General features: G+C 36.3%; 1 protein-coding gene across 4 annotated transcripts in view; it reads right to left on the bottom strand.

The window, feature by feature from the left end:
• Positions 1 to 7,703, bottom strand: part of LOC124164305 (multifunctional procollagen lysine hydroxylase and glycosyltransferase LH3) — an 83,426-nt gene that overhangs the window by 28,769 nt on the left and 46,954 nt on the right. The gene's annotated exons all lie outside the window — the stretch shown is intronic.

Genomic DNA, 7,703 nt, shown 5'->3' with positions numbered 1-7,703 from the left:
GAAACCTAAATAAGGTCAACATGAATTTCTCATTACGAAGGTGAATCAACAAAACACAACTCATAAATGCTCAACCATATCTTCGCTAACAATACTTTTTTTCTAATGATTTCAGAAAAAAATCATACACTTGCCACTCTTGAACCTTTAAAGACTCTTTAGAAAGAGCAGGTTGATCGTGAAAACATTTGAGAGAAAGATATCATTTCCTCCAAGCTGAAGTTTCTACATGTACATACATAAGTTCACTGGTTTTTAACCTGGTAATTAATAAACTGTTATACCAATCATCTTGAAATGGCAAATATCATTTGTGAAGACCAAAGTCATTTGGTTTCAAACAGGATCAACAGCAAAGAATTTGAGGCAAAACATTGAAAGTAGATGGTCACAAACTTAATCAGGTGGGATAATTTAACTATTTAGGCTGCACATTAGACGAAAACAGGCACAGCAGTACATATACATCGGTATATGTATTATGAAGAAAACACTTTTAACAAAAGAGGCACTTGAGTACAAGAAATAGCTGATTAGAGGATCATTTGAGTAAGAATGTAATGAAAAGGCTAGTGAAGAGTCTGCTATGGAGCAGAATTGCAGTCACTGAGAAAAGAGGACAAGAATAGACTGTAGGCAATTGAGATATGAGTATGAAAGGGAAGGGTGATTAACAAATTCTCAAAGTAAAGTTAACATCACCAGTAGAATACTTAATGCAAATAACTAACAAAGCACAGGAACCAACAACTTGCTCCTCTTGTCGGTTAACGAAATGGCTACATATCTATATCTCACCATAATAACCCATAAAAACTATAACTTTTTCATTTCCTCTAAAATTTCAGAACAATTATGGCACAAATATTGGGAAATATACACGTATCACCTGACAAAATTAAGGATTCCCTACTGTTTTGGAAAAAAAATATGTAATTCTGTATTTTGAAAATAGATAAAGTTATGAGTCAAATTGAAAGTAAAGGGTATAAAATGAAGAAACCCTACATATCTATAACATCTAACAAGAGTCTCAGTCACTTTCTCCCCATGATTTTTTTCACAATTTTCGAAGGAACCACTAACTCAGAGGTTCAATTGCAAGTGTGGTGTAGTATTCACCTATACCTATAACCAGTTTAATTTATATTTGTGGCTAAGTGGTTCTGGCAAAAGCAAGTGGGGGAGATTGCCTTTCATGAGATCCCAGACAGTAAGTGGGCTTTGCTGATGGGAGAGGGGAGAGCTGAGAGACACGTGCCGGAACGAACTTAACGTTACTAAATGTACATAGGCACCCATGCTTGTAAAAGAAAATTCGTGAGTCATGGGTGGCCACATGAATTTTCAGCCCAGTGCCGAGACAATAAACCTACTATTTCCATAGGGATTGAAGATAATCCCTTCACAGAGGCCCAGTGTTAGCGTGAATGCATTGAGATAAAAATATAAAGAATGTTGGTGGCATCAAGTATCGTGTATCATTTGTTAAATTATCTATGCATAGCAATAGATGACGTTGTGTGTTGGTTTCCTCAAATAAATTCATAGTAAGTCACCATCAATGGATTTAGTTTCTTTTTATGATACACCCAAAATTTCCCCCAAAAACTTCCATTAATCGGCAAGTCAAAGCCGTCACCCAGGAAATGGTCTGCTACCAGAAAACCCTGCTGGATGATCTACGATGTAAACACAACAGAGGTCTGAGAGCAACAGAATTTCTAAAGTGCAAGACCACACCTGCTCTCATCTGATTGGCAAAGGGAAAGTCACGAGCCAAGAAACTTTCACTCTGCTCACCCATATTTGCTTTAGCCAAACCTGATCAGCCACAAATATAAATTCATATGGGTGTTGCTAAAGGTGTGTTGTGGGGACTACGCACTTTCATGCAGGGTTTCCTTGCAATTCCTTCCCTTGGGTCACCTCAAACCATGATGATTTCTCTTTACGAATGTACTGCGACTATGAATTTGGTGTTGTAACTTCAATATTATCATGGAAAGGTTATTAAAGGAAAAACTTAAAAAATAGTTTTCATTAAAATCTTGACACCTCTCCATCTTCCCGGTAATTAAATTTAATGGTAATAAAATTTTCAACAGAAATGATCAATAAGTAAACAAAATCATCACAACAGGTCAAACAATGCTATTGATGGAATCAGGCAAGCATAGATCTCCCAAGGCAAAGAAAGAATGAAGGGATAGTAGTGGGGGATCGCATGATCTCCAACTTCTCCATTTCAATCTTTGCCACATATACAGAAGCTGAAAATAACTCATTTAATTTTACTCTGAGATTGAGGCTGTGGGTTTGTTTGCCTTCATCATTATTTTGAAAGTATTCATTATTTCAATTCTATTTTCATTCAATTTTTGTACTAATGAAGAGAAGAAGTTCTTTAAGCCTTTAATTTATGTATCAACAATTTCCAGTTTATTTCGTCCTCCCCAGGTGGCAGAGTGAAAGGAGAGTTGATCATCTGGCTTGGTTACTCCTTTCCCTTTGCTTGCTAGCTAACTCTCTGCTACAATATCCTACTCTGTGGTACTATAATGGCTTGGATAATGGTGTGGGTGATAGGTAAGTTTTCAGTAGCACAGGACTATACTGGAGTGAATTGGCTTATGTATAGAATGTTCTTTTACAGTGGAGTAGGTTTAATTATGTTGGAATAAGTTGTATAATATGAAAGTGGGTTGGATAACATAAGGCAGGGTTCTCCCAACTAACTTAATCTACACCTTGAGGAAATATAACTTCTTTTGAAGATTTTAACAGACAGAAAAATTCAAAGCTATTGACTTCCTCCAAAGCTATTAGATTACTCTACAGAAGTGTAATAGTTATTTATAGATTTTCAGGCAATACATATTCGTTTTACAAATGTTTCCACAACAAAGCACTCAATTTTAGGCGACCAATACCTGAACACCTCAGCACCTTTGTTTCACTCCATGCTGCCCATAATTTAGTGGCTGAATGAACTGGAAGAATGACAAGTGATTCCCCAGAAAATGTTATGATTTTTTGTCACTTTCAATTACTTATTTCTGCGTTATTTTTCATTTCTGAAAAAAGGTACAACTTCTGCTTTTCTCTGGGTCATAAAAACAAATCCATTAGAGAAGCTTAGGTCAGTCAAAAAATAAATTCTTGAAAATCTGGCTTTCGTAAAAGAATAAAAATATGTAGGAAAATGGTGTACATAACATGAAACAAGGATTGAAGAAAGATAAAGAGATAAGGACAAAATGGATTCTCCATGCTAAAGATTGACAGCCCACTGCCAACACACAGGCTGCACAACTAATGGATAACAATAATTTTAGTAATGGGGTGGTCTCCTATTATTTTTTTATTGCCTAAATCGAAAGATTATTACTCCTGGAGTAAGTACGTATTTTAAATGACCACATCTATTTTTCGCGATTAAATGAAAAGTGAAAATTTTCAAGCGCGCAAAAACTAAGTGCGCGACGGCTAAGTATGAATGCTGGGAAAACTCCGTGTGACGTCGTTCTGGTTCCCGCTGCCTCAAGTGAGGTGACCTTGGGGCGAGGCTTTGAGTGTTGATACGACGCAGGATGCTTGCAGGTAGCAGAGTACCCAGCTAGATGGTAGCGCTTGGCTTAAATAAGGATTATTAATACCTTATCAAATAAAGAAAACTTTCCAACCTTAGCCAGTTTTAATAGGTGATTATTAAGAGATGTTTCCCTGAGCTCTACGCCTCATGCATGCATTGGTAATCTCAGACGAAGTAAAACTCCTATCTACTCATATAGAAACTAGGTCCCTGTAACGTCACGGTGGCATCGCATGGGTGCCAATCTGGTCTTTTTCAAATGAGGATAAAATTGACCATTGCCATTCGTCTAAAGCGGTATTTCTAAAACAAAATAATTTGTATATTATGAATACACTAATGGTGGGTAACGAATTGCAATCAATGCCTTTTGTTTTCTTTGATGAAGGAAACTAGCCTATTTAGACAATGAGAAAGCACTATGAGAGAGAGCATAGCTTAAGTTTTGTGCACTTTTTATCTAGAAAAAAAACCTCGTGAAAATAAAAGGATTTTTATTCCACATAGCCATGCCAATTGAAATGTGATCAATAGAATTGAAAAGGTAGAAGACCTCTGTTATCGATGAAAAAAATGCAAGTGGGTTAGCGGTGAGCTAACTAGGTCGACCATTGCTTTGGACCAACAAATGACTCTTTAAAGGAAATAGTTCGCCTTTTGACGAAGAAAAAAAAGAAATGCTGAATTCACTAAGAAGGAAATGAAGACATGAACTGAAACAAGACAATACTTCTTCCGTTAATGCAGGTAAAAGTAAACATTGAAGAGGGTCATTGGTGATGCCACGTAAAAGACATTGAGATGAGTGAAAATTACAATCATTTAATCATTAAAATTTTCAATATTTCAATAACATGATAATTAATATTTGAATTTCATTTTAAGTAAATATTTGAATGAAATTAATCATGCTAGATTCACTTGAATACTTATGAGCCTCATGGATAGACATTTGTGTTGATAAAAAACTGATATGCATTAATGTAACTGAAAATTATTCTCATTGAATGATTTAAACTTTGTTTGTCCCTTATATGATATGATTTCAGGGCTTCCCTCAGTCACCTCGCCATATGGAATGAATAAAAGCATTCTATGAACAGACCTCAATTGTATTAAAAATATTAGACCCTAGATAAGTTTTCATCGACAAAATATCATTGCAAGGGTGTGGTTTTTACAAATTGGCTGTACTAATTGTATTTTAAGTCATCAAAATCTCAGAGAAAAAAAATCAACACCAGTGAAAAATATGGTTCTTCAGTGGTTGATATAGATACCAGACACCAAAAGTATTTCAATGATGAAGCTGCTTTAAGCGAAGTATTGTATAATTATCTGGCGTCACTCCATCATCATTAGTCACCAGTCATGAACTAAAATCCCTAACGTCAAGTACATACCTCATCTCAAACCCCACTTTCTTGACTACGGTAACTCTTTTCTTTAGGTATCTACATAGGAAGGAGTAAATTAACTCCTAGACCTGCCACCCCTTAAAACTTAAAACTCTTACCCTATTTCGGGGTGTATTTGTAGCTCAAAAATGGTATGCAAGGATAAGGATGGTTAAGTTCCTCAACCATCAAGGTTACAGAAACTTCTCATTTGTGGAAAAATATTCAAATATGTATTTTGGTACTGCAGTCATTTTTCGTTTAAATTTTGCAAAACAAAAAACAGCCGAAAACAAAAAAAAACTAAAATTCACTTTTTTATGTTAAAGTGTGCTGCCCATGAAAACATCGTAGTGCAAGTGTCAAGTGCTGCTATATCATAACATTAAAATGTTTAATATCATAACTAACTTCCTAAAGGCCGCTTTACACGGCACACGGAATTGCACAATCTGATGTATGTGCGAAGCCGCAATCAAAATTGCGTTGTGTAAACCAGCGAATTGCTAGAACACATGCAAGAATGCGTGGATGCGAGACGGCAAAATAGTCCCTGTTCTAATTTCGTTCATGCATTCGTGCAATTCCACACCATTTTAGAAATTAATGCAGCTCTAACCTGTGCAATTACGTGCCCAGTGTAAAACGGCCTTAAGACTTGGGCCACATCAATAAATCATGCTTCAAGTGAAAGCTATGTTCAACGAGATTTATGGTAACTTAACAAATTTCTTGTTCATAGAGGATACACTTTGTAAAAAAATCAAAAGGTCCGCTGTGAAAATTCCATTTCTTACACTAACTGAAAATTCTCCACTTTTGAATGACTGTACACACATTCAGATTGTCACATAGACATATGATACAAATTTGATCAAGTACTTTCCAAAGCACCCAAACACGAATGATTTCACTAGGAATATACTGCTATGAATTCTGTTTATTTCAGATAATGGTTTTGAAAGCATTAGCATCACCCTAGCAGAGCTAAATGAACTACAATAAATCCTTATGAGCACAGATCTCAAGAGTTTGCATAAAGAATTTTCACCAAGAAAAAATTATGCTGAGTCACAGCAAAAAACTACGAGTATACTTCCTAATGTATCAATGTCTATTTGCGATGTTTTGTGGATGACACTAAGGGGACTGCTATATTGCCCATTGGTTTTAACCTGTATCTTAAATGCTGACATTGTATTGGGCAAATCATCAGTTAATGATCCTCATATTCATTTGATGCAGACCTCCAATCATGTCATCTATAAGTTAGCATTTTCACTAAGCTACATTTCTACAATCGTTATGGATCTATTCCTGCTGATTGATTTGCCTGCAGCAAACCGTCTGATTCAATAAGAGAAGCACAGAGTAAATATTGGTATAAACCAAAATGCATATTAAATAAACAAAACCCAGTAAGATAGAGATGCTTGAACCATGATTCATGTCCTGTTATCACAAGATTCAGGCAAAAAAGGTAAGCATAAGCACGGAGTTGCAACACATCTCTTACTAACTCTCAAGTGTAAGCAAGTAGCCATTTAAATAGAGCATATTACTGTAAGAACTTAGTTTTATATTCCTGTAATCGTAAGATTCATATAAAACATGAAGATGTTAGTAGTGATGAGTGACAGCACATCTTTCACTACAGCATAACCTTGAAGTCATGTCAATTGAAATGCCAATCAATCAACTCTTTCGAAACAAGGCATCAGTCAAAGTCACTTTCCAACATCAACAAGCAAGCCATCTCGCACACAGCTGGATACGCAAAAAAATCAATTGACAACAGACCCAGAATAGAAACAACCACTGATCCAGAATAAATGCTTAATTACAGCAATCAGTTTGCCCAAGGGAGAGAGGAGCAGATAGAGGTAGAGCTCACAATATAGCCGCAGGGGAGGTGTCGGAGAGAAGGGATGGTGAAAAGGAGAGCAGCGGGATACAGGGAGGGGGAGGGAGGATAATTTGCAAGGATATGGGAGGAACTACAGAGGTGGGGGGGAGCTGGAGGTGAGTGCTGCGGATGATGGGGGATACCTTTTTGAGGGCATTCAGGATGAAGTTATTGAAACGTATGATGCAAAGAGAAGACAGAGGAGAGGGGAAAGCAGGATAAAACGGAGAACAGGAAAACAAAGCAAAGTTATGGTGTAATGACAACATCGGAAAAGGACAAGTTGGACAATTGCAAAATAAAAGTCTTTAATAGGCATCTGAATTTTGAGTACCAGGAGGTTATTTAAGGCTACTCTTTTCAACAGAGAAAAATAGAGATATGAGTAAATTTGATACGAGGACTGCTACTAAGAGCCATAAAATTATCTATAGCTTATGTGTTACCCATCTCAATTATCATAGATTATCAAAATTAGGTACATGAAAGGTCACAACTTTGACTCTCATCCACTATGTACTAATGAAAAGAAAATGAACACCTTCTGATAAATACTTAATGAATGACCACGATGAAGGCAGGTATGAACCATTTTGCTATGCATCAAACACAATTAAAATTGCGATTCCAGTCAATTGGAAAACACTAAAGTACAAACGATAAAAACAAAAGTAATTGAGCATATCACTAGGAATGATGAGAATGAAGGAGAAACACCAAAAAATCAGTAACTGTGGATGGGGAATGAAGAGGGCACTGGGTACTACAAGGAGGACAAAAAAAAGAATGAAGGATGGAGGGGAAG

The sequence above is a fragment of the Ischnura elegans genome, chromosome 8 (assembly GCF_921293095.1).
Source record: "Ischnura elegans chromosome 8, ioIscEleg1.1, whole genome shotgun sequence".
Taxonomy (NCBI): domain Eukaryota; kingdom Metazoa; phylum Arthropoda; class Insecta; order Odonata; family Coenagrionidae; genus Ischnura; species Ischnura elegans.
Note: the sequence above shows the minus strand (reverse complement) of the source record. Positions and strands in the feature narration are given on the sequence as shown.